This window comes from Oncorhynchus clarkii, chromosome 7 (assembly GCF_045791955.1).
Source record: "Oncorhynchus clarkii lewisi isolate Uvic-CL-2024 chromosome 7, UVic_Ocla_1.0, whole genome shotgun sequence".
Taxonomy (NCBI): Eukaryota; Metazoa; Chordata; class Actinopteri; order Salmoniformes; family Salmonidae; genus Oncorhynchus; species Oncorhynchus clarkii.
In genome coordinates this window covers 29,075,091-29,102,576 of record NC_092153.1, presented here as the reverse complement: position 1 = coordinate 29,102,576, position 27,486 = coordinate 29,075,091, and the positions used below count along the sequence as shown (strand labels likewise).

Here is a 27,486-nt window from a genome sequence, read left to right as displayed (position 1 = left end):
CATGTGTAAGTGCCATTAGACATTTTTTTTTACCTCTTCCATCAGTTCGTATTGGTCATATTGATTACATAGATCCCCAGTGGCCTAAGACACTGGCCTCCTAAGCCATGGATTGTGAGGTTTAGTCTTTGCTGAAGTGGCTGAAAGCAGAGTTGTGCAGCGGATGCGTGCTGGGCCCATAACCCAGAGGTTGATGGATCGAAAACATTTTCTGCTAACCAGCTTTTTATAGCATTTAAGTGCAAACAAATATTTTTTAAAAATGCGTAGTTTCATTCCATGTGTAAGTGCCATTATACATTTTTTTTTACCTCTTCCATCAGTTCGTATTGGTCATATTGATTACAAAGATCCCCAGTGGCCTAAGACACTGGCCTCCTAAGCCATGGATTGTGAGGTTTAGTCTTTGCTGAAGTGGCTGAAAGCAGAGTTGTGCAGCGGATGCGTGCTGGGCCCATAACCCAGAGGTTGATGGATCGAAAACATTTTCTGCTAACCAGCTTTATATAGCATTTAAGTTCGAACAAATATTTTTTTTTAAATGCGTAGTTTCATTCCATGTGTAGGTGCCATTATACTTTTTTTTTTTTACCTCTTCCATCAGTTCGTATTGGTCATATTGATTACAAAGATCCCCAGTGGCCTAAGACACTGGCCTCCTAAGCCATGGATTGTGAGGTTTAGTCTTTGCTGAAGTGGCTGAAAGCAGAGTTGTGCAGCGGATGCGTGCTGGGCCCATAACCCAGAGGTTGATGGATTGAAAAAATTTTCTGCTAACCAGCTTTTTATAGCATTTAAGTGCAAACAAATATTTTTTTTAAATGCGTAGTTTAATTCCATGTGTAAGTGCCATTATACATTTTTTTTTACCTCTTCCATCAGTTCGTATTGGTCATATTGATTAGACACTGGCCTCCTAAGCCATGGATTGTGAGGTTTAGTCTTTGCTGAAGTGGCTGAAAGCAGAGTTGTGCAGCAGATGCGTGCTGGGCCCATAACCAGTTTGTTCTGGTTGTGAAAGGTAGACAGTGCCCCAGTGGTCTAATGGATAAGGTTTGGCCCCCTAAGCCAGAAATTGTGGGTTCAAGTCCCATCTGGGGTGGTTGGAAACATTGTGGCCCAGCAGAAGCGTGCTGTGTCCATAACCCAGAGGTCGATGCATTGAAAACATTTTCTGCTAACCAGCTTTTTATAGCATTTAAGTGCGAACAAATATTTTTTAAAAATGCGTAGTTTCATTCCATGTGTATGTGCCATTATACATTTTTTTTTTACATCTTTCATCAGTTCGTATTGGTCATATTGATTACAAAGATCCCCAGTTGCCTAAGACACTGGCCTCCTAAGCCATGGATTGTGAGGTTTAGTCTTTGCTGAAGTGGCTGAAAGCAGAGTTGTGCAGCGGATGCGTGCTGGGCCCATAACCAGTTCGTACTGGTTGTGAAAGGTAGACAGTGCCCCAGTGGTCTAATGGATAAGGTTTGGCCACCTAAGCCAGAAATTGTGGGTTCAAGTCCCATCTGGGGTGGTTGGAAACATTGTGGCCCAGCAGAAGTGTGCTGTGTCCATAACCCAGAGGTCGATGGATCGAAAACATTTTCGGCTAACCAGCTTTTTATAGCATTTAAGTGCGAACAAATATTTTTAAAAAGTGTGTATTGTGTAAGTGCCATTATATATTTTTTTTTTACCTCTTCCATCTGTTCGTATTGGTCATATTGATTACAGAGATCTCCAGTGGCCTAAGACACTGGCCTCCTAATCCATGGATTGTGAGGTTTAGTCTTTGCTGAAGTGGCTGAAAGCAGAGTTGTGCAGCGGATGCGTGCTGGGCCCGTACTGGTTGTAAAAGGTAGACAGTCCCCCAGCGTCCAAATGGATAAGGCACTGGCCTCCTAAGCCAGGAATTGTGGGTTCAATTGCCATCTGTGGTGGTTGGAAACATTGTGTCCCAGCAGAAGTGTGCTGGGTCCATATCCCAGAGGTTGATGGATCGAAAACATTTTCGGCTAACCAGCTTTTTATAGCATTTAAGTGCGAACAAATATTTTTTTTAAATGCGTAGTTTCATTCCATATGTAAGTGCCATTATACATTTTGTTTTTTACCTCTTACATCAGTTCTTATTGGTCATATTGATTACAAAGATCCCCATTGGCCTAAGACACTGGCCTCCTAAACCATGGATTGTGAGGTTTAGTCTTTGCTGAAGTGGCTTAAAGCAGAGTTGTGCAGCGGATGCGTGCTGGGCCCATAACCCAGAGGTTGATGGATCGAAAACATTTTCTGCTAACCAGCTTTTTATAACATTTAAGTGCAAACAAATATTTTTTTAAAATGCGTAGTTTCATTCCATGTGTAAGTGCCATTATACGCTTTGTTTTTTACCTTTTACATCAGTTCGTATTGGTCATATTGATTACAAAGATCCCCAGTGGCCTAAGACACTGGCCTCCTAAGCCATGGATTGTGAGGTTTAGTCTTTGCTGAAGTGGCTGAAAGCAGAGTTTTGCAGCGGATGCGTGCTGGGCCCATAACCCAGAGGTTGATGGATCGAAAACATTTTCTGCTAACCAGCTTTTTATAGCATTTAAGTGCGAACAAATATTTTTTAAAAATGCGTAGTTTCATTCCATGTGTAAGTGCCATTATACATTTTTTTTTTTTACATCTTCCATCAGTTCGTATTGGTCATATTGATTACAAAGATCCCCAGTGGCCTAAGACACTGGCCTCCTAAGCCATGGATTGTGAGGTTTAGTCTTTGCTGAAGTGGCTGAAAGCAGAGTTGTGCAGCGGATGCGTGCTGGGCCCATAACCAGTTCGTACTGGTTGTGAAAGGTAGACAGTGGCCTAATGGATAAGGCACTGGGTTCAAGTCCCACCTGGGGTGGTTGGAAACATTGTTACCCAGCAGAAGCGTGCTGTGTCCATAACCCAGAGGTCGATGGATCGAAAATATTTTCGGCTAACCAGCTTTTTATAGCATTTAAGTGCGAACACATATTTTTTTTAAATGCGTAGTTTCATTCCATGTGTAAGTGCCATTATAAAAATTTTTTTACATCTTCCATCAGTTCGTATTGGTCATATTGATTACAAAGATCCCCAGTGGCCTAAGACACTGGCCTCCTAAGCCATGGATTGTGAGGTTTAGTCTTTGCTGAAGTGGCTGAAAGCAGAGTTGAGCAGCGGATGCGTGCTGGGCCCATAACCCAGAGGTTGATGGATCAAAAACATTTTCTGCTAACTAGCTTTTTATAGCATTTAAGTGCGAACAAATAGTTTTAAAAAATAAGTAGTTTCATTCCATGTGTAAGTGCCATTATACATTTTTTTTTTACCTCTTCCATCAGTTCGTATTGGTCATATTGATTACAAAGATCCCCAGTGGCCTAAGACACTGGCCTCCTAAGCCATGGATTGTGAGGTTTAGTCTTTGCTGAAGTGGCTGAAAGCAGAGTTGTGCAGCGATGCGTGCTGGGCCCATAACCAGTTCGTACTGGTTGTGAAAGTTAGACAGTGCCCCACTGGCCTAATGGATAAGGCACTGGCTTCCTAAGCCATGGATTATGAGGTTTAGTCTTTGCTGAAGTGGCTGAAAGCAGAGTTGTGCAGCGGATGTGTGCTGGGCCAATAACCCAGAGGTTGATGGATCGAAAACATTTTCTGCTAACCAGCTTTTTATAGCATTTAAGTGCGAACAAATATTTTTTTTAAATGCGTAGTTTCATTCCATGTGTAAGTGCCAATATACATTTTTTTTTTACCTCTTCCATCAGTTCGTATTGGTCATATTTATTACAAAGATCCCCAGTGGCCTAAGACACTGGCCTCCTAAGCCATGGATTGTGAGGTTTAGTCTTTGCTGAAGTGGCTGAAAGCAGAGTTGTGCAGCGGATGCGTGCTGGGCCCATAACCCAGAGGTTGATGGATCGAAAACATTTTCTGCTAACCAGCGTTTTATAGCATTTAAGTGCGAACAAATATTTTTTTTAAATGCGTAGTTTCATTCCATGTGTAAGTGCCATTATACATTTTTTTTTTACCTCTTCCATCAGTTCGTATTGGTCATATTGATTACAAAGATCCCCAGTGGCCTAAGACACTGGCCTCCTAAGCCATGGATTGTGAGGTTTAGTCTTTGCTGAAGTGGCTGAAAGCAGAGTTGTGCAGGGGATGCATGCTGGGCCAATAACCCAGAGGTTGATGGATCAAAAACATTTTCTGCTAACCAGCTTTTTATATTATTTAAGTGCGAACAAATATTTTTTTTAAATGCGTAGTTTCATTCCATGTGTAAGTGCCATTATACATTTTTTTTTTACCTCTTCCATCAGTTCGTATTGGTCATATTGATTACAAAGATCCCCAGTGGCCTAAGACACTGGCCTCCTAAGCTATGGATTGTGAGGTTTAGTCTTTGCTGAAGTGGCTGAAAGCAGAGTTGTGCAGCGGATGCGTGCTGGGCCCATAACCCAGAGGTTGATGGATCGAAAACATTTTCTGCTAACCAGCTTTTTATAGCATTTAAGTGCGAACAAATAGTTTTAAAAAATGCGTAGTTTCATTCCATGTGTAAGTGCCATTATAAAAAAAATGTTTACCTCTTCCATCAGTTCGTATTGGTCATATTGATTACAAAGATCCCCAGTGGCCTAAGACACTGGCCTCTTAAGCCATGGATTGTGAGGTTTAGTCTTTGCTGAAGTGGCTGAAAGCAGAGTTGTGCAGCAGATGCGTGCTGGGCCCATAACCCAGAGGTTGATGGATCGAAAACATTTTCTGCTAACCAGCTTTTTATAGCATTTAAGTGCGAACAAATATTTTTTTTAAATGCGTAGTTTCATTCCATGTGTAAGTGCCATTGTACATTTTTTTTTTAACTCTTCCATCAGTTCGTATTGGTCATATTGATTACAAAGATCCCCAGTGGCCTAAGACACTGGCCTCCTAAGCCATGGATTGTGAGGTTTAGTCTTTGCTGAAGTGGCTGAAAGCAGAGTTGTGCAGCGGATGCGTGCTGGGCCCATAACCCAGAGGTTGATGGATCGAAAACATTTTCTGCTAACCAGCGTTTTATAGCATTTAAGTGCGAACAAATATTTTTTAAAAATGCGTAGTTTCATTCCATGTGTAAGTGCCATTATACATTTTTTTTTTACCTCTTCCATCAGTTCGTATTGGTCATATTGATTACAAAGATCCCCAGTTGCCTAAGACACTGGCCTCCTAAGCCATGGATTGTGAGGTTTAGTCTTTGCTGAAGTGGCTGAAAGCAGAGTTGTGCAGCGGATGCGTGCTGGGCCCATAACCAGTTCGTACTGGTTGTGAAAGGTAGACAGTGCCCCAGTGGTCTAATGGATAAGGTTTGGCCACCTAAGCCAGAAATTGTGGGTTCAAGTCCCATCTGGGGTGGTTGGAAACATTGTGGCCCAGCAGAAGTGTGCTGTGTCCATAACCCAGAGGTCGATGGATCGAAAACATTTTCGGCTAACCAGCTTTTTATAGCATTTAAGTGCGAACAAATATTTTTAAAAAGTGTGTATTGTGTAAGTGCCATTATATATTTTTTTTTTACCTCTTCCATCTGTTCGTATTGGTCATATTGATTACAGAGATCTCCAGTGGCCTAAGACACTGGCCTCCTAATCCATGGATTGTGAGGTTTAGTCTTTGCTGAAGTGGCTGAAAGCAGAGTTGTGCAGCGGATGCGTGCTGGGCCCGTACTGGTTGTAAAAGGTAGACAGTCCCCCAGCGTCCAAATGGATAAGGCACTGGCCTCCTAAGCCAGGAATTGTGGGTTCAATTGCCATCTGTGGTGGTTGGAAACATTGTGTCCCAGCAGAAGTGTGCTGGGTCCATATCCCAGAGGTTGATGGATCGAAAACATTTTCGGCTAACCAGCTTTTTATAGCATTTAAGTGCGAACAAATATTTTTTTTAAATGCGTAGTTTCATTCCATATGTAAGTGCCATTATACATTTTGTTTTTTACCTCTTACATCAGTTCTTATTGGTCATATTGATTACAAAGATCCCCATTGGCCTAAGACACTGGCCTCCTAAACCATGGATTGTGAGGTTTAGTCTTTGCTGAAGTGGCTAAAAGCAGAGTTGTGCAGCGGATGCGTGCTGGGCCCATAACCCAGAGGTTGATGGATCGAAAACATTTTCTGCTAACCAGCTTTTTATAACATTTAAGTGCAAACAAATATTTTTTTAAAATGCGTAGTTTCATTCCATGTGTAAGTGCCATTATACGCTTTGTTTTTTACCTTTTACATCAGTTCGTATTGGTCATATTGATTACAAAGATCCCCAGTGGCCTAAGACACTGGCCTCCTAAGCCATGGATTGTGAGGTTTAGTCTTTGCTGAAGTGGCTGAAAGCAGAGTTTTGCAGCGGATGCGTGCTGGGCCCATAACCCAGAGGTTGATGGATCGAAAACATTTTCTGCTAACCAGCTTTTTATAGCATTTAAGTGCGAACAAATATTTTTTAAAAATGCGTAGTTTCATTCCATGTGTAAGTGCCATTATACATTTTTTTTTTTTACATCTTCCATCAGTTCGTATTGGTCATATTGATTACAAAGATCCCCAGTGGCCTAAGACACTGGCCTCCTAAGCCATGGATTGTGAGGTTTAGTCTTTGCTGAAGTGGCTGAAAGCAGAGTTGTGCAGCGGATGCGTGCTGGGCCCATAACCAGTTCGTACTGGTTGTGAAAGGTAGACAGTGGCCTAATGGATAAGGCACTGGGTTCAAGTCCCACCTGGGGTGGTTGGAAACATTGTTACCCAGCAGAAGCGTGCTGTGTCCATAACCCAGAGGTCGATGGATCGAAAATATTTTCGGCTAACCAGCTTTTTATAGCATTTAAGTGCGAACACATATTTTTTTTAAATGCGTAGTTTCATTCCATGTGTAAGTGCCATTATAAAAAAATTTTTACATCTTCCATCAGTTCGTATTGGTCATATTGATTACAAAGATCCCCAGTGGCCTAAGACACTGGCCTCCTAAGCCATGGATTGTGAGGTTTAGTCTTTGCTGAAGTGGCTGAAAGCAGAGTTGAGCAGCGGATGCGTGCTGGGCCCATAACCCAGAGGTTGATGGATCAAAAACATTTTCTGCTAACTAGCTTTTTATAGCATTTAAGTGCGAACAAATAGTTTTAAAAAATAAGTAGTTTCATTCCATGTGTAAGTGCCATTATACATTTTTTTTTTACCTCTTCCATCAGTTCGTATTGGTCATATTGATTACAAAGATCCCCAGTGGCCTAAGACACTGGCCTCCTAAGCCATGGATTGTGAGGTTTAGTCTTTGCTGAAGTGGCTGAAAGCAGAGTTGTGCAGCGATGCGTGCTGGGCCCATAACCAGTTCGTACTGGTTGTGAAAGTTAGACAGTGCCCCACTGGCCTAATGGATAAGGCACTGGCTTCCTAAGCCATGGATTATGAGGTTTAGTCTTTGCTGAAGTGGCTGAAAGCAGAGTTGTGCAGCGGATGTGTGCTGGGCCAATAACCCAGAGGTTGATGGATCGAAAACATTTTCTGCTAACCAGCTTTTTATAGCATTTAAGTGCGAACAAATATTTTTTTTAAATGCGTAGTTTCATTCCATGTGTAAGTGCCAATATACATTTTTTTTTTACCTCTTCCATCAGTTCGTATTGGTCATATTTATTACAAAGATCCCCAGTGGCCTAAGACACTGGCCTCCTAAGCCATGGATTGTGAGGTTTAGTCTTTGCTGAAGTGGCTGAAAGCAGAGTTGTGCAGCGGATGCGTGCTGGGCCCATAACCCAGAGGTTGATGGATCGAAAACATTTTCTGCTAACCAGCGTTTTATAGCATTTAAGTGCGAACAAATATTTTTTTTAAATGCGTAGTTTCATTCCATGTGTAAGTGCCATTATACATTTTTTTTTTACCTCTTCCATCAGTTCGTATTGGTCATATTGATTACAAAGATCCCCAGTGGCCTAAGACACTGGCCTCCTAAGCCATGGATTGTGAGGTTTAGTCTTTGCTGAAGTGGCTGAAAGCAGAGTTGTGCAGGGGATGCATGCTGGGCCAATAACCCAGAGGTTGATGGATCAAAAACATTTTCTGCTAACCAGCTTTTTATATTATTTAAGTGCGAACAAATATTTTTTTTAAATGCGTAGTTTCATTCCATGTGTAAGTGCCATTATACATTTTTTTTTTACCTCTTCCATCAGTTCGTATTGGTCATATTGATTACAAAGATCCCCAGTGGCCTAAGACACTGGCCTCCTAAGCTATGGATTGTGAGGTTTAGTCTTTGCTGAAGTGGCTGAAAGCAGAGTTGTGCAGCGGATGCGTGCTGGGCCCATAACCCAGAGGTTGATGGATCGAAAACATTTTCTGCTAACCAGCTTTTTATAGCATTTAAGTGCGAACAAATAGTTTTAAAAAATGCGTAGTTTCATTCCATGTGTAAGTGCCATTATAAAAAAAATGTTTACCTCTTCCATCAGTTCGTATTGGTCATATTGATTACAAAGATCCCCAGTGGCCTAAGACACTGGCCTCTTAAGCCATGGATTGTGAGGTTTAGTCTTTGCTGAAGTGGCTGAAAGCAGAGTTGTGCAGCAGATGCGTGCTGGGCCCATAACCCAGAGGTTGATGGATCGAAAACATTTTCTGCTAACCAGCTTTTTATAGCATTTAAGTGCGAACAAATATTTTTTTTAAATGCGTAGTTTCATTCCATGTGTAAGTGCCATTGTACATTTTTTTTTTACCTCTTCCATCAGTTCGTATTGGTCATATTGATTACAAAGATCCCCAGTGGCCTAAGACACTGGCCTCCTAAGCCATGGATTGTGAGGTTTAGTCTTTGCTGAAGTGGCTGAAAGCAGAGTTGTGCAGCGGATGCGTGCTGGGCCCATAACCCAGAGGTTGATGGATCGAAAACATTTTCTGCTAACCAGCGTTTTATAGCATTTAAGTGCGAACAAATATTTTTTAAAAATGCGTAGTTTCATTCCATGTGTAAGTGCCATTATACATTTTTTTTTTACCTCTTCCATCAGTTCGTATTGGTCATATTTACTACAAAGATCCCCAGTGGCCTAAGACACTGGCCTCCTAAGCCATGGATTGTGAGGTTTAGTCTTTGCTGAAGTGGCTGAAAGCAGAGTTGTGCAGCGGATGCATGCTGGGCCAATAACCCAGAGGTTGATGGATCAAAAACATTTTCTGCTAACCAGCTTTTTATAGCATTTAAGTGCGAACAAATATTTTTTTTAAATGCGTAGTTACATTCCATGTGTAAGTGCCATTATACACTTTTATTTTACCTCTTCCATCAGTTCGTATTGGTCATATTGATTACAAAGATCCCCAGTGGCCTAAGACACTGGCCTCCTAAGCCATGGATTGAGAGGTTTAGTCTTTGCTGAAGTGGCTGAAAGCAGAGTTGTGCAGCGGATGCGTGCTGGGCCCATAACCCAGAGGTTGATGGATCGAAAACATTTTCTGCTAACCAGCGTTTTATAGCATTTAAGTGCAATCAAATATTTTTAAAAAATGCGTAGTTTCATTCCATGTGTAAGTGCCATTATATATTTTTTTTTTACCTCTTTCATCAGTTCGTATTGGTCATATTGATTACAAAGATCCCCAGTGGCCTAAGACACTGGCCTCCTAAGCCATGGATTGTGAGGTTTAGTCTTGGCTGAAAGCAGAGTTGTGCAGCGGATGCGTGCTGGGCCCATAACCCAGAGGTTGATGGATCGAAAACATTTTCTGCTAACCAGCTTTTTATAGCATTTAAGTGCGAACAAATATTTAAAAAAAATGCGTAGTTTCATTCCATGTGTAAGTGCCATTATACATTTTTTTTTTACCTCTTCCATCAGTTCGTATTGGTCATATTGATTACAAAGATCCCCAGTGGCCTAAGACACTGGCCTCCTAAGCCATGGATTATGAGGTTTAGTCTTTGCTGAAGTGGCTGAAAGCAGAGTTGTGCAGCGGATGCGTGCTGGGCCAATAACCCAGAGGTTGATGGATCGAAAACATTTTCTGCTAACCAGCTTTTTATAGCATTTAAGTGCGAACAAATATTTTCTAAAAATGCGTAGTTTCATTCCATGTGTAAGTGCCATTATACATTATTTTTTTACCTCTTCCATCAGTTCGTATTGGTCATATTGATTACAAAGATCCCCAGTGGCCTAAGACACTGGCCTCCTAAGCTATGGATTGTGAGGTTTAGTCTTTGCTGAAGTGGCTGAAAGCAGAGTTGTGCAGCGGATGCGTGCTGGGCCCATAACCCAGAGGTTGATGGATCGAAAACATTTTCTGCTAACCAGCTTTTTATTTTGCGAACAAATATTTTTTTAAAATGCGTAGTTTCATTCCATGTGTAAGTGCCATTATACATTTTTTTTTTACCTCTTCCATCAGTTCGTATTGGTCATATTGATTACAAAGATCCCCAGTGGCCTAAGACACTGGCCTCCTAAGCCATGGATTGTGAGGTTTAGTCTTTGCTGAAGTGGCTGAAAGCAGAGTTGTGCAGCGGATGCGTGCTGGGCCCATAACCCAGAGGTTGATGGATCGAAAACATTTTCTGCTAACCAGCTTTTTATAGCATTTAAGTGCGAACAAATAGTTTAAAAAAATGCGTAGTTTCATTCCATGTGTAAGTGCCATTATAAAAAAAATGTTTACCTCTTCCATCAGTTCGTATTGGTCATATTGATTACAAAGATCCCCAGTGGCCTAAGACACTGGCCTCCTAAGCCATTGATTGTGAGGTTTAGTCTTTGCTGAAGTGGCTGAAAGCAGAGTTGTGCAGCAGATGCGTGCTGGGCCCATAACCAGTTCGTACTGGTTGTGAAAGCTAGACATTGCCCCAGTGGCCTAATGGATAAGGCACTGGCCTCCTAAGCCAGGAATTGTGGGTTCAAGTCCCATCTGGGGTGGTTGGAAACATTGTGGCCCAGCAGAAGCGTGCTGTGTCCATAACCCAGAGGTCGATGGATCGAAAACATTTTCTGCTAACCAGCGTTTTATAGCATTTAAGTGCGAACAAATAGTTTTAAAAAATAAGTAGTTTCATTCCATGTGTAAGTGCCATTATACATTTTTTTTTTACCTCTTCCATCAGTTCGTATTGGTCATATTGATTACAAAGATCCCCAGTGGCCTAAGACACTGGCCTCCTAAGCCATGGATTGTGAGGTTTAGTCTTTGCTGAAGTGGCTGAAAGCAGAGTTGTGCAGCGATGCGTGCTGGGCCCATAACCAGTTCGTACTGGTTGTGAAAGTTAGACAGTGCCCCACTGGCCTAATGGATAAGGCACTGGCTTCCTAAGCCATGGATTATGAGGTTTAGTCTTTGCTGAAGTGGCTGAAAGCAGAGTTGTGCAGCGGATGTGTGCTGGGCCAATAACCCAGAGGTTGATGGATCGAAAACATTTTCTGCTAACCAGCTTTTTATAGCATTTAAGTGCGAACAAATATTTTTTTTAAATGCGTAGTTTCATTCCATGTGTAAGTGCCAATATACATTTTTTTTTTACCTCTTCCATCAGTTCGTATTGGTCATATTTATTACAAAGATCCCCAGTGGCCTAAGACACTGGCCTCCTAAGCCATGGATTGTGAGGTTTAGTCTTTGCTGAAGTGGCTGAAAGCAGAGTTGTGCAGCGGATGCGTGCTGGGCCCATAACCCAGAGGTTGATGGATCGAAAACATTTTCTGCTAACCAGCGTTTTATAGCATTTAAGTGCGAACAAATATTTTTTTTAAATGCGTAGTTTCATTCCATGTGTAAGTGCCATTATACATTTTTTTTTTACCTCTTCCATCAGTTCGTATTGGTCATATTGATTACAAAGATCCCCAGTGGCCTAAGACACTGGCCTCCTAAGCCATGGATTGTGAGGTTTAGTCTTTGCTGAAGTGGCTGAAAGCAGAGTTGTGCAGGGGATGCATGCTGGGCCAATAACCCAGAGGTTGATGGATCAAAAACATTTTCTGCTAACCAGCTTTTTATATTATTTAAGTGCGAACAAATATTTTTTTTAAATGCGTAGTTTCATTCCATGTGTAAGTGCCATTATACATTTTTTTTTTACCTCTTCCATCAGTTCGTATTGGTCATATTGATTACAAAGATCCCCAGTGGCCTAAGACACTGGCCTCCTAAGCTATGGATTGTGAGGTTTAGTCTTTGCTGAAGTGGCTGAAAGCAGAGTTGTGCAGCGGATGCGTGCTGGGCCCATAACCCAGAGGTTGATGGATCGAAAACATTTTCTGCTAACCAGCTTTTTATAGCATTTAAGTGCGAACAAATAGTTTTAAAAAATGCGTAGTTTCATTCCATGTGTAAGTGCCATTATAAAAAAAATGTTTACCTCTTCCATCAGTTCGTATTGGTCATATTGATTACAAAGATCCCCAGTGGCCTAAGACACTGGCCTCTTAAGCCATGGATTGTGAGGTTTAGTCTTTGCTGAAGTGGCTGAAAGCAGAGTTGTGCAGCAGATGCGTGCTGGGCCCATAACCCAGAGGTTGATGGATCGAAAACATTTTCTGCTAACCAGCTTTTTATAGCATTTAAGTGCGAACAAATATTTTTTTTAAATGCGTAGTTTCATTCCATGTGTAAGTGCCATTGTACATTTTTTTTTTACCTCTTCCATCAGTTCGTATTGGTCATATTGATTACAAAGATCCCCAGTGGCCTAAGACACTGGCCTCCTAAGCCATGGATTGTGAGGTTTAGTCTTTGCTGAAGTGGCTGAAAGCAGAGTTGTGCAGCGGATGCGTGCTGGGCCCATAACCCAGAGGTTGATGGATCGAAAACATTTTCTGCTAACCAGCGTTTTATAGCATTTAAGTGCGAACAAATATTTTTTAAAAATGCGTAGTTTCATTCCATGTGTAAGTGCCATTATACATTTTTTTTTTACCTCTTCCATCAGTTCGTATTGGTCATATTTACTACAAAGATCCCCAGTGGCCTAAGACACTGGCCTCCTAAGCCATGGATTGTGAGGTTTAGTCTTTGCTGAAGTGGCTGAAAGCAGAGTTGTGCAGCGGATGCATGCTGGGCCAATAACCCAGAGGTTGATGGATCAAAAACATTTTCTGCTAACCAGCTTTTTATAGCATTTAAGTGCGAACAAATATTTTTTTTAAATGCGTAGTTACATTCCATGTGTAAGTGCCATTATACACTTTTATTTTACCTCTTCCATCAGTTCGTATTGGTCATATTGATTACAAAGATCCCCAGTGGCCTAAGACACTGGCCTCCTAAGCCATGGATTGAGAGGTTTAGTCTTTGCTGAAGTGGCTGAAAGCAGAGTTGTGCAGCGGATGCGTGCTGGGCCCATAACCCAGAGGTTGATGGATCGAAAACATTTTCTGCTAACCAGCGTTTTATAGCATTTAAGTGCAATCAAATATTTTTAAAAAATGCGTAGTTTCATTCCATGTGTAAGTGCCATTATATATTTTTTTTTTACCTCTTTCATCAGTTCGTATTGGTCATATTGATTACAAAGATCCCCAGTGGCCTAAGACACTGGCCTCCTAAGCCATGGATTGTGAGGTTTAGTCTTGGCTGAAAGCAGAGTTGTGCAGCGGATGCGTGCTGGGCCCATAACCCAGAGGTTGATGGATCGAAAACATTTTCTGCTAACCAGCTTTTTATAGCATTTAAGTGCGAACAAATATTTAAAAAAAATGCGTAGTTTCATTCCATGTGTAAGTGCCATTATACATTTTTTTTTTACCTCTTCCATCAGTTCGTATTGGTCATATTGATTACAAAGATCCCCAGTGGCCTAAGACACTGGCCTCCTAAGCCATGGATTATGAGGTTTAGTCTTTGCTGAAGTGGCTGAAAGCAGAGTTGTGCAGCGGATGCGTGCTGGGCCAATAACCCAGAGGTTGATGGATCGAAAACATTTTCTGCTAACCAGCTTTTTATAGCATTTAAGTGCGAACAAATATTTTCTAAAAATGCGTAGTTTCATTCCATGTGTAAGTGCCATTATACATTATTTTTTTACCTCTTCCATCAGTTCGTATTGGTCATATTGATTACAAAGATCCCCAGTGGCCTAAGACACTGGCCTCCTAAGCTATGGATTGTGAGGTTTAGTCTTTGCTGAAGTGGCTGAAAGCAGAGTTGTGCAGCGGATGCGTGCTGGGCCCATAACCCAGAGGTTGATGGATCGAAAACATTTTCTGCTAACCAGCTTTTTATTTTGCGAACAAATATTTTTTTAAAATGCGTAGTTTCATTCCATGTGTAAGTGCCATTATACATTTTTTTTTTACCTCTTCCATCAGTTCGTATTGGTCATATTGATTACAAAGATCCCCAGTGGCCTAAGACACTGGCCTCCTAAGCCATGGATTGTGAGGTTTAGTCTTTGCTGAAGTGGCTGAAAGCAGAGTTGTGCAGCGGATGCGTGCTGGGCCCATAACCCAGAGGTTGATGGATCGAAAACATTTTCTGCTAACCAGCTTTTTATAGCATTTAAGTGCGAACAAATAGTTTAAAAAAATGCGTAGTTTCATTCCATGTGTAAGTGCCATTATAAAAAAAATGTTTACCTCTTCCATCAGTTCGTATTGGTCATATTGATTACAAAGATCCCCAGTGGCCTAAGACACTGGCCTCCTAAGCCATTGATTGTGAGGTTTAGTCTTTGCTGAAGTGGCTGAAAGCAGAGTTGTGCAGCAGATGCGTGCTGGGCCCATAACCAGTTCGTACTGGTTGTGAAAGCTAGACATTGCCCCAGTGGCCTAATGGATAAGGCACTGGCCTCCTAAGCCAGGAATTGTGGGTTCAAGTCCCATCTGGGGTGGTTGGAAACATTGTGGCCCAGCAGAAGCGTGCTGTGTCCATAACCCAGAGGTCGATGGATCGAAAACATTTTCTGCTAACCAGCGTTTTATAGCATTTAAGTGCGAACAAATAGTTTTAAAAAATAAGTAGTTTCATTCCATGTGTAAGTGCCATTATACATTTTTTTTTTACCTCTTCCATCAGTTCGTATTGGTCATATTGATTACAAAGATCCCCAGTGGCCTAAGACACTGGCCTCCTAAGCCATGGATTGTGAGGTTTAGTCTTTGCTGAAGTGGCTGAAAGCAGAGTTGTGCAGCGATGCGTGCTGGGCCCATAACCAGTTCGTACTGGTTGTGAAAGTTAGACAGTGCCCCACTGGCCTAATGGATAAGGCACTGGCTTCCTAAGCCATGGATTATGAGGTTTAGTCTTTGCTGAAGTGGCTGAAAGCAGAGTTGTGCAGCGGATGTGTGCTGGGCCAATAACCCAGAGGTTGATGGATCGAAAACATTTTCTGCTAACCAGCTTTTTATAGCATTTAAGTGCGAACAAATATTTTTTTTAAATGCGTAGTTTCATTCCATGTGTAAGTGCCAATATACATTTTTTTTTTACCTCTTCCATCAGTTCGTATTGGTCATATTTATTACAAAGATCCCCAGTGGCCTAAGACACTGGCCTCCTAAGCCATGGATTGTGAGGTTTAGTCTTTGCTGAAGTGGCTGAAAGCAGAGTTGTGCAGCGGATGCGTGCTGGGCCCATAACCCAGAGGTTGATGGATCGAAAACATTTTCTGCTAACCAGCGTTTTATAGCATTTAAGTGCGAACAAATATTTTTTTTAAATGCGTAGTTTCATTCCATGTGTAAGTGCCATTATACATTTTTTTTTTACCTCTTCCATCAGTTCGTATTGGTCATATTGATTACAAAGATCCCCAGTGGCCTAAGACACTGGCCTCCTAAGCCATGGATTGTGAGGTTTAGTCTTTGCTGAAGTGGCTGAAAGCAGAGTTGTGCAGGGGATGCATGCTGGGCCAATAACCCAGAGGTTGATGGATCAAAAACATTTTCTGCTAACCAGCTTTTTATATTATTTAAGTGCGAACAAATATTTTTTTTAAATGCGTAGTTTCATTCCATGTGTAAGTGCCATTATACATTTTTTTTTTACCTCTTCCATCAGTTCGTATTGGTCATATTGATTACAAAGATCCCCAGTGGCCTAAGACACTGGCCTCCTAAGCTATGGATTGTGAGGTTTAGTCTTTGCTGAAGTGGCTGAAAGCAGAGTTGTGCAGCGGATGCGTGCTGGGCCCATAACCCAGAGGTTGATGGATCGAAAACATTTTCTGCTAACCAGCTTTTTATAGCATTTAAGTGCGAACAAATAGTTTTAAAAAATGCGTAGTTTCATTCCATGTGTAAGTGCCATTATAAAAAAAATGTTTACCTCTTCCATCAGTTCGTATTGGTCATATTGATTACAAAGATCCCCAGTGGCCTAAGACACTGGCCTCTTAAGCCATGGATTGTGAGGTTTAGTCTTTGCTGAAGTGGCTGAAAGCAGAGTTGTGCAGCAGATGCGTGCTGGGCCCATAACCCAGAGGTTGATGGATCGAAAACATTTTCTGCTAACCAGCTTTTTATAGCATTTAAGTGCGAACAAATATTTTTTTTAAATGCGTAGTTTCATTCCATGTGTAAGTGCCATTGTACATTTTTTTTTTACCTCTTCCATCAGTTCGTATTGGTCATATTGATTACAAAGATCCCCAGTGGCCTAAGACACTGGCCTCCTAAGCCATGGATTGTGAGGTTTAGTCTTTGCTGAAGTGGCTGAAAGCAGAGTTGTGCAGCGGATGCGTGCTGGGCCCATAACCCAGAGGTTGATGGATCGAAAACATTTTCTGCTAACCAGCGTTTTATAGCATTTAAGTGCGAACAAATATTTTTTAAAAATGCGTAGTTTCATTCCATGTGTAAGTGCCATTATACATTTTTTTTTTACCTCTTCCATCAGTTCGTATTGGTCATATTTACTACAAAGATCCCCAGTGGCCTAAGACACTGGCCTCCTAAGCCATGGATTGTGAGGTTTAGTCTTTGCTGAAGTGGCTGAAAGCAGAGTTGTGCAGCGGATGCATGCTGGGCCAATAACCCAGAGGTTGATGGATCAAAAACATTTTCTGCTAACCAGCTTTTTATAGCATTTAAGTGCGAACAAATATTTTTTTTAAATGCGTAGTTACATTCCATGTGTAAGTGCCATTATACACTTTTATTTTACCTCTTCCATCAGTTCGTATTGGTCATATTGATTACAAAGATCCCCAGTGGCCTAAGACACTGGCCTCCTAAGCCATGGATTGAGAGGTTTAGTCTTTGCTGAAGTGGCTGAAAGCAGAGTTGTGCAGCGGATGCGTGCTGGGCCCATAACCCAGAGGTTGATGGATCGAAAACATTTTCTGCTAACCAGCGTTTTATAGCATTTAAGTGCAATCAAATATTTTTAAAAAATGCGTAGTTTCATTCCATGTGTAAGTGCCATTATATATTTTTTTTTTACCTCTTTCATCAGTTCGTATTGGTCATATTGATTACAAAGATCCCCAGTGGCCTAAGACACTGGCCTCCTAAGCCATGGATTGTGAGGTTTAGTCTTGGCTGAAAGCAGAGTTGTGCAGCGGATGCGTGCTGGGCCCATAACCCAGAGGTTGATGGATCGAAAACATTTTCTGCTAACCAGCTTTTTATAGCATTTAAGTGCGAACAAATATTTAAAAAAAATGCGTAGTTTCATTCCATGTGTAAGTGCCATTATACATTTTTTTTTTACCTCTTCCATCAGTTCGTATTGGTCATATTGATTACAAAGATCCCCAGTGGCCTAAGACACTGGCCTCCTAAGCCATGGATTATGAGGTTTAGTCTTTGCTGAAGTGGCTGAAAGCAGAGTTGTGCAGCGGATGCGTGCTGGGCCAATAACCCAGAGGTTGATGGATCGAAAACATTTTCTGCTAACCAGCTTTTTATAGCATTTAAGTGCGAACAAATATTTTCTAAAAATGCGTAGTTTCATTCCATGTGTAAGTGCCATTATACATTATTTTTTTACCTCTTCCATCAGTTCGTATTGGTCATATTGATTACAAAGATCCCCAGTGGCCTAAGACACTGGCCTCCTAAGCTATGGATTGTGAGGTTTAGTCTTTGCTGAAGTGGCTGAAAGCAGAGTTGTGCAGCGGATGCGTGCTGGGCCCATAACCCAGAGGTTGATGGATCGAAAACATTTTCTGCTAACCAGCTTTTTATTTTGCGAACAAATATTTTTTTAAAATGCGTAGTTTCATTCCATGTGTAAGTGCCATTATACATTTTTTTTTTACCTCTTCCATCAGTTCGTATTGGTCATATTGATTACAAAGATCCCCAGTGGCCTAAGACACTGGCCTCCTAAGCCATGGATTGTGAGGTTTAGTCTTTGCTGAAGTGGCTGAAAGCAGAGTTGTGCAGCGGATGCGTGCTGGGCCCATAACCCAGAGGTTGATGGATCGAAAACATTTTCTGCTAACCAGCTTTTTATAGCATTTAAGTGCGAACAAATAGTTTAAAAAAATGCGTAGTTTCATTCCATGTGTAAGTGCCATTATAAAAAAAATGTTTACCTCTTCCATCAGTTCGTATTGGTCATATTGATTACAAAGATCCCCAGTGGCCTAAGACACTGGCCTCCTAAGCCATTGATTGTGAGGTTTAGTCTTTGCTGAAGTGGCTGAAAGCAGAGTTGTGCAGCAGATGCGTGCTGGGCCCATAACCAGTTCGTACTGGTTGTGAAAGCTAGACATTGCCCCAGTGGCCTAATGGATAAGGCACTGGCCTCCTAAGCCAGGAATTGTGGGTTCAAGTCCCATCTGGGGTGGTTGGAAACATTGTGGCCCAGCAGAAGCGTGCTGTGTCCATAACCCAGAGGTCGATGGATCGAAAACATTTTCTGCTAACCAGCGTTTTATAGCATTTAAGTGCGAACAAATATTTTTAAAAAATGCGTAATTTCATTCCATGTGTAAGTGCCATTATACACTTTTATTTTACCTCTTCCATCAGTTCGTATTGGTCATATTGATTACAAAGATCCCCAGTGGCCTAAGACACTGGCCTCCTAAGCCATGGATTGAGAGGTTTAGTCTTTGCTGAAGTGGCTGAAAGCAGAGTTGTGCAGCGGATGCGTGCTGGGCCCATAACCCAGAGGTTGATGGATCGAAAACATTTTCTGCTAACCAGCGTTTTATAGCATTTAAGTGCAATCAAATATTTTTAAAAAATGCGTAGTTTCATTCCATGTGTAAGTGCCATTATAATTTTTTTTTTTACCTCTTTCATCAGTTCGTATTGGTCATATTGATTACAAAGATCCCCAGTGGCCTAAGACACTGGCCTCCTAAGCCATGGATTGTGAGGTTTAGTCTTGGCTGAAAGCAGAGTTGTGCAGCGGATGCGTGCTGGGCCCATAACCCAGAGGTCGATGGATCGAAAACATTTTCTGCTAACCAGCTTTTTATAGCATTTAAGTGCGAACAAATATTTAAAAAAAATGCGTAGTTTCATTCCATGTGTAAGTGCCATTATACATTTTTTTTTTACCTCTTCCATCAGTTCGTATTGGTCATATTGATTACAAAGATCCCCAGTGGCCTAAGACACTGGCCTCCTAAGCCATGGATTATGAGGTTTAGTCTTTGCTGAAGTGGCTGAAAGCAGAGTTGTGCAGCGGATGCGTGCTGGGCCAATAACCCAGAGGTTGATGGATCGAAAACATTTTCTGCTAACCAGCTTTTTATAGCATTTAAGTGCGAACAAATATTTTCTAAAAATGCGTAGTTTCATTCCATGTGTAAGTGCCATTATACATTATTTTTTTACCTCTTCCATCAGTTCGTATTGGTCATATTGATTACAAAGATCCCCAGTGGCCTAAGACACTGGCCTCCTAAGCTATGGATTGTGAGGTTTAGTCTTTGCTGAAGTGGCTGAAAGCAGAGTTGTGCAGCGGATGCGTGCTGGGCCCATAACCCAGAGGTTGATGGATCGAAAACATTTTCTGCTAACCAGCTTTTTATTTTGCGAACAAATATTTTTTAAAAATGCGTAGTTTCATTCCATGTGTAAGTGCCATTATACATTTTTTTTTTACCTCTTCCATCAGTTCGTATTGGTCGTATTGATTACAAAGATCCCCAGTGGCCTAAGACACTGGCCTCCTAAGCCATGGATTGTGAGGTTTAGTCTTTGCTGAAGTGGCTGAAAGCAGAGTTGTGCAGCGGATGCGTGCTGGGCCCATAACCCAGAGGTTGATGGATCGAAAACATTTTCTGCTAACCAGCTTTTTATAGCATTTAAGTGCGAACAAATAGTTTAAAAAAATGCGTAGTTTCATTCCATGTGTAAGTGCCATTATAAAAAAAATGTTTACCTCTTCCATCAGTTCGTATTGGTCATATTGATTACAAAGATCCCCAGTGGCCTAAGACACTGGCCTCCTAAGCCATTGATTGTGAGGTTTAGTCTTTGCTGAAGTGGCTGAAAGCAGAGTTGTGCAGCAGATGCGTGCTGGGCCCATAACCAGTTCGTACTGGTTGTGAAAGGTAGACATTGACCCAGTGGCCTAACGGATAAGGCACTGGCCTCCTAAGCCAGGAATTGTGGGTTCAAGTCCCATCTGGGGTGGTTGGAAACATTGTGGCCCAGCAGAAGCGTGCTGTGTCCATAACCCAGAGGTCGATGGATCGAAAACATTTTCTGCTAACCAGCGTTTTATAGCATTTAAGTGCGAACAAATATTTTTAAAAAATGCGTAATTTCATTCCATGTGTAAGTGCCATTATACATTTTTTTTTTACCTCTTCCATCAGTTCGTTTTGGTCATATTGATTACAAAGATCCCCAGTGGCCTAAGACACTGGCCTCCTAAGCCATGGATTGTGAGGTTTAGTCTTTGCTGAAGTGGCTGAAAGCAGAGTTGTGCAGCGGATGCGTGCTGGGCCCATAACCCAGAGGTTGATGGATCGAAAACATTTTCTGCTAACCAGCGTTTTATAGCATTTAAGTGCGAACAAATATTTTTTAAAAATGCGTAGTTTCATTCCATGTGTAAGTGCCATTATACATTTTTTTTTTACCTCTTCCATCAGTTCGTATTGGTCATATTTACTACAAAGATCCCCAGTGGCCTAAGACACTGGCCTCCTAAGCCATGGATTGTGAGGTTTAGTCTTTGCTGAAGTTGCTGAAAGCAGAGTTGTGCAGCGGATGCATGCTGGGCCAATAACCCAGAGGTTGATGGATCAAAAACATTTTCTGCTAACCAGCTTTTTATAGCATTTAAGTGCGAACAAATATTTTTTTTAAATGCGTAGTTACATTCCATGTGTAAGTGCCATTATACACTTTTATTTTACCTCTTCCATCAGTTCGTATTGGTCATATTGATTACAAAGATCCCCAGTGGCCTAAGACACTGGCCTCCTAAGCCATGGATTGAGAGGTTTAGTCTTTGCTGAAGTGGCTGAAAGCAGAGTTGTGCAGCGGATGCGTGCTGGGCCCATAACCCAGAGGTTGATGGATCGAAAACATTTTCTGCTAACCAGCGTTTTATAGCATTTAAGTGCGAACAAATATTTTTAAAAAATGCGTAGTTTCATTCCATGTGTAAGTGCCATTATAATTTTTTTTTTTACCTCTTTCATCAGTTCGTATTGGTCATATTGATTACAAAGATCCCCAGTGGCCTAAGACACTGGCCTCCTAAGCCATGGATTGTGAGGTTTAGTCTTGGCTGAAAGCAGAGTTGTGCAGCGGATGCGTGCTGGGCCCATAACCCAGAGGTTGATGGATCGAAAACATTTTCTGCTAACCAGCTTTTTATAGCATTTAAGTGCGAACAAATATTTTCTAAAAATGCGTAGTTTCATTCCATGTGTAAGTGCCATTATACATTATTTTTTTACCTCTTCCATCAGTTCGTATTGGTCATATTGATTACAAAGATCCCCAGTGGCCTAAGACACTGGCCTCCTAAGCTATGGATTGTGAGGTTTAGTCTTTGCTGAAGTGGCTGAAAGCAGAGTTGTGCAGCGGATGCGTGCTGGGCCCATAACCCAGAGGTTGATGGATCGAAAACATTTTCTGCTAACCAGCTTTTTATTTTGCGAACAAATATTTTTTAAAAATGCGTAGTTTCATTCCATGTGTAAGTGCCATTATACATTTTTTTTTTACCTCTTCCATCAGTTCGTATTGGTCATATTGATTACAAAGATCCCCAGTGGCCTAAGACACTGGCCTCCTAAGCCATGGATTGTGAGGTTTAGTCTTTGCTGAAGTGGCTGAAAGCAGAGTTGTGCAGCGGATGCGTGCTGGGCCCATAACCCAGAGGTTGATGGATCGAAAACATTTTCTGCTAACCAGCTTTTTATAGCATTTAAGTGCGAACAAATAGTTTAAAAAAATGCGTAGTTTCATTCCATGTGTAAGTGCCATTATAAAAAAAATGTTTACCTCTTCCATCAGTTCGTATTGGTCATATTGATTACAAAGATCCCCAGTGGCCTAAGACACTGGCCTCCTAAGCCATGGATTATGAGGTTTAGTCTTTGCTGAAGTGGCTGAAAGCAGAGTTGTGCAGCGGATGCGTGCTGGGCCAATAACCCAGAGGTTGATGGATCGAAAACATTTTCTGCTAACCAGCTTTTTATAGCATTTAAGTGCAAACAAATATTTTCTAAAAATGCGTAGTTTCATTCCATGTGTAAGTGCCATTATACATTATTTTTTTACCTCTTCCATCAGTTCGTATTGGTCATATTGATTACAAAGATCCCCAGTGGCCTAAGACACTGGCCTCCTAAGCCATTGATTGTGAGGTTTAGTCTTTGCTGAAGTGGCTGAAAGCAGAGTTGTGCAGCAGATGCGTGCTGGGCCCATAACCAGTTTGTACTGGTTGTGAAAGGTAGACATTGCCCCAGTGGCCTAATGGATAAGGCACTGGCCTCCTAATCCAGGAATTGTGGGTTCAAGTCCCATCTGGGGTGGTTGGAAACATTGTGGCCCAGCAGAAGCGTGCTGTGTCCATAACCCAGAGGTCGATGGATCGAAAACATTTTCTGCTAACCAGCGTTTTATAGCATTTAAGTGCGAACAAATATTTTTAAAAAATGCGTAGTTTCATTCCATGTGTAAGTGCCATTATACATTTTTTTTTTACCTCTTCCATCAGTTCGTATTGGTCATATTGATTACAAAGATCCCCAGTGGCCTAAGACACTGGCCTCCTAAGCCATGGATTATGAGGTTTAGTCTTTGCTGAAGTGGCTGAAAGCAGAGTTGTGCAGCGGATGCGTGCTGGGCCAATAACCCAGAGGTTGATGGATCGAAAACATTTTCTGCTAAACAGCTTTTTATAGCATTTAAGTGCGAACAAATATTTTTTTTAAATGCGTAGTTTCATTCCATGTGTAAGTGCCATTATACATTTTTTTTTTACCTCTTCCATCAGTTCGTATTGGTCATATTGATTACAAAGATCCCCAGTGGCCTAAGACACTGGCCTCCTAAGCCATGGATTGTGAGGTTTAGTCTTTGCTGAAGTGGCTGAAAGCAGAGTTGTGCAGCGGATGCGTGCTGGGCCCATAACCCAGAGGTTGATGGATCGAAAACATTTTCTGCTAACCAGCGTTTTATAGCATTTAAGTGCGAACAAATATTTTTTAAAAATGCGTAGTTTCATTCCATGTGTAAGTGCCACTATAATTTTTTTTTTTACCTCTTTCATCAGTTCGTATTGGTCATATTGATTACAAAGATCCCCAGTGGCCTAAGACACTGGCCTCCTAAGCCATGGATTGTGAGGTTTAGTCTTTGCTGAAGTGGCTGAAAGCAGAGTTGTGCAGCGGATGCGTGCTGGGCCCATAACCCAGAGGTTGATGGATCGAAAACATTTTCTGCTATCCAGCTTTTTATAGCATTTAAGTGCGAACAAATATTTAAAAAAAATGCGTAGTTTCATTCCATGTGTAAGTGCCATTATACATTTATTTTTTACCTCTTCCATCAGTTCGTATTGGTCATATTGATTACAAAGATCCCCAGTGGCCTAAGACACTGGCCTCCTAAGCCATGGATTATGAGGTTTAGTCTTTGCTGAAGTGGCTGAAAGCAGAGTTGTGCAGCGGATGCGTGCTGGGCCAATAACCCAGAGGTTGATGGATCGAAAACATTTTCTGCTAACCAGCTTTTTATAGCATTTAAGTGCGAACAAATATTTTCTAAAAATGCGTAGTTTCATTCCATGTGTAAGTGCCATTATACATTTTTTTTTACCTCTTCCATCAGTTCGTATTGGTCATATTGATTACAAAGATCCCCAGTGGCCTAAGACACTGGCCTCCTAAGCCATGGATTGTGAGGTTTAGTCTGTGCTGAAGTGGCTGAAAGCAGAGTTGTGCAGGGGATGCATGCTGGGCCAATAACCCAGAGGTTGATGGATCAAAACATTTTCTGCTAACCAGCTTTTTATATTATTTAAGTGCGAACAAATATTTTTTTTAAATGCGTAGTTTCATTCCATGTGTAAGTGCCATTATACATTATTTTTTTACCTCTTCCATCAGTTCGTATTGGTCATATTGATTACAAAGATCCCCAGTGGCCTAAGACACTGGCCTCCTAAGCTATGGATTGTGAGGTTTAGTCTTTGCTGAAGTGGCTGAAAGCAGAGTTGTGCAGCGGATGCGTGCTGGGCCCATAACCCAGAGGTTGATGGATCGAAAACATTTTCTGCTAACCAGCTTTTTATAGCATTTAAGTGCGAACAAATAGTTTTAAAAAATGCGTAGTTTCATTCCATTTGTAAGTGCCATTATTAAAAAAATGTTTACCTCTTCCATCAGTTCGTATTGGTCATATTGATTACAAAGATCCCCAGTGGCCTAAGACACTGGCCTCCTAAGCCATGGATTGTGAGGTTTAGTCTTTGCTGAAGTGGCTGAAAGCAGAGTTGTGCAGCAGATGCGTGCTGGGCCCATAACCAGTTCGTACTGGTTGTGAAAGGGAGACAGTGCCCCAGTGGCCTAATGGATAAGGCACTGTCCTCCTAAGCCAGGAATTGTGGGTTCAAGTCCCATCTGGGATGGTTGGAAACATTGTGGCCCAGCAGAAGCCTGCTGTGTCCATAACCCAGAGTTTGATGGATCGAAAACATTTTCGTCTAACCAGCTTTTTATAGCATTTAAGTGCGAACAAATATTTTTTTTAAATGCGTAGTTTCATTCCATGTGTAAGTGCCATTATACATTTTTTTTTTACCTCTTCCATCAGTTCGTATTGGTCATATTGATTACAAATATCCCCAGTTGGCTAAGACACTGGCCTCCTAAGCCATGGATTGTGAGGTTTAGTCTTTGCTGAAGTGGCAGAAAGCAGAGTTGTGCAGCGGATGCGTGCTGGGTCCATAACCCAGAGGTTGATGGATCGAAAACATTTTCGTCTAACCAGCTTTTTATAGCATTTAAGTGCGAACAAATATTTTAAAAAAATGCGTAGTTTCATTCCATGTGTAAGTGCCATTATACATTTTTTTTTTTACCTCTTCCATCAGTTCGTATTGGTCATATTGATTACAAAGATCCCCAGCGGCCTAAGACACTGGCCTCCTAAGCCATGGATTGTGAGGTTTAGTCTTTGCTGAAGTGGCTGAAAGCAGAGTTGTGCAGCGGATGCGTGCTGGATCCATAACCCAGAGGTTGATGGATCGAAAACATTTTCGTCTAACCAGCTTTTTATAGCATTTAAGTGCGAACAAATATTTTTTAAAAATGCGTAGTTTCATTCCATGTGTAAGTGCCATTATACATTTTTTTTTGTACATCTTCCATCAGTTCGTATTGGTCATATTGATTACAAAGATCCCCAGTGGCCTAAGACACTGGCCTCCTAATCCATGGATTGTGAGGTTTAGTCTTTGCTGAAGTGGCTGAAAGCAGAGTTGTGCAGCGGATGCGTGCTGGGCCCGTACTGGTTGTGAAAGGTAGACAGTTCCCCAGTGTCCTAATGGATAAGGCACTCTCCTCCTAAGCCAGGAATTGTGGGTTCAACTCCCATCTGTGGTGGTTGAAAACATTGTGGCCCAGCAGAAGCGTGCTGGATCCATTACCCAGAGGTCGATGGATCGAAAACATTTTCGGCTAACCAGCTTTTTATAGCATTTAAGTGCGAACAAATATTTTTAAAAAATGCGTAGTTTCATTCCATGTGTAAGTGCCATTATAATTTTTTTTTTACCTCTTTCATCAGTTCGTATTGGTCATATTGATTACAAAGATCCCCAGTGGCCTAAGACACTGGCCTCCTAAGCCATGGATTGTGAGGTTTAGTCTTTGCTGAAGTGGCTGAAAGCAGAGTTGTGCAGCGGATGCGTGCTGGGCCCATAACCCAGAGGTTGATGGATCGAAAACATTTTCTGCTATCCAGCTTTTTATAGCATTTAAGTGCGAACAAATATTTTTAAAAAATGCGTAGTTTCATTCCATGTGTAAGTGCCATTATACATTTTTTTTTTACCTCTTCCATCAGTTCGTATTGGTCATATTGATTACAAAGATCCCCAGTGGCCTAAGACACTGGCCTCCTAAGCCATGGATTATGAGGTTTAGTCTTTGCTGAAGTGGCTGAAAGCAGAGTTGTGCAGCGGATGCGTGCTGGGCCAATAACCCAGAGGTTGATGGATCGAAAACATTTTCTGCTAACCAGCTTTTTATAGCATTTAAGTGCGAACAAATATTTTCTAAAAATGCGTAGTTTCATTCCATGTGTAAGTGCCATTATACATTTTTTTTTACCTCTTCCATCAGTTCGTATTGGTCATATTGATTACAAAGATCCCCAGTGGCCTAAGACACTGGCCTCCTAAGCCATGGATTGTGAGGTTTAGTCTTTGCTGAAGTGGCTGAAAGCAGAGTTGTGCAGGGGATGCATGCTGGGCCAATAACCCAGAGGTTGATGGATCAAAAAATTTTCTGCTAACCAGCTTTTTATATTATTTAAGTGCGAACAAATATTTTTTAAAAATGCGTAGTTTCATTCCATGTGTAAGTGCCATTATACATTATTTTTTTACCTCTTCCATCAGTTCGTATTGGTCATATTGATTACAAAGATCCCCAGTGGCCTAAGACACTGGCCTCCTAAGCTATGGATTGTGAGGTTTAGTCTTTGCTGAAGTGGCTGAAAGCAGAGTTGTGCAGCGGATGCGTGCTGGGCCCATAACCCAGAGGTTGATGGATCGAAAACATTTTCTGCTAACCAGCTTTTTATAGCATTTAAGTGCGAACAAATAGTTTTAAAAAATGCGTAGTTTCATTCCATGTGTAAGTGCCATTATAAAAAAAATGTTTACCTCTTCCATCAGTTCGTATTGGTCATATTGATTACAAAGATCCCCAGTGGCCTAAGACACTGGCCTCCTAAGCCATGGATTGTGAGGTTTAGTCTTTGCTGAAGTGGCTGAAAGCAGAGTTGTGCAGCAGATGCGTGCTGGGCCCATAACCAGTTCGTACTGGTTGTGAAAGGTAGACAGT

The 27,486-nt window shown here is 41.5% G+C and overlaps 3 non-coding genes across 3 annotated transcripts; all 3 read left to right on the top strand.

The window, feature by feature from the left end:
- Positions 1 to 10,893: 10,893 nt before the first annotated feature.
- On the top strand, positions 10,894 to 10,966 carry trnar-ccu (transfer RNA arginine (anticodon CCU)). Its single transcript has one exon. It is a non-coding gene; the product is annotated as a tRNA-Arg (tRNA).
- A 3,832-nt stretch (positions 10,967 to 14,798) lies between these two features.
- trnar-ccu (transfer RNA arginine (anticodon CCU)) lies at positions 14,799 to 14,871 on the top strand. Its single transcript has one exon. It is a non-coding gene; the product is annotated as a tRNA-Arg (tRNA).
- Positions 14,872 to 18,703: 3,832 nt separating this feature from the next.
- On the top strand, positions 18,704 to 18,776 carry trnar-ccu (transfer RNA arginine (anticodon CCU)). The gene has a single exon. It is a non-coding gene; the product is annotated as a tRNA-Arg (tRNA).
- The last annotated feature ends 8,710 nt before the right edge of the window (positions 18,777 to 27,486 follow it).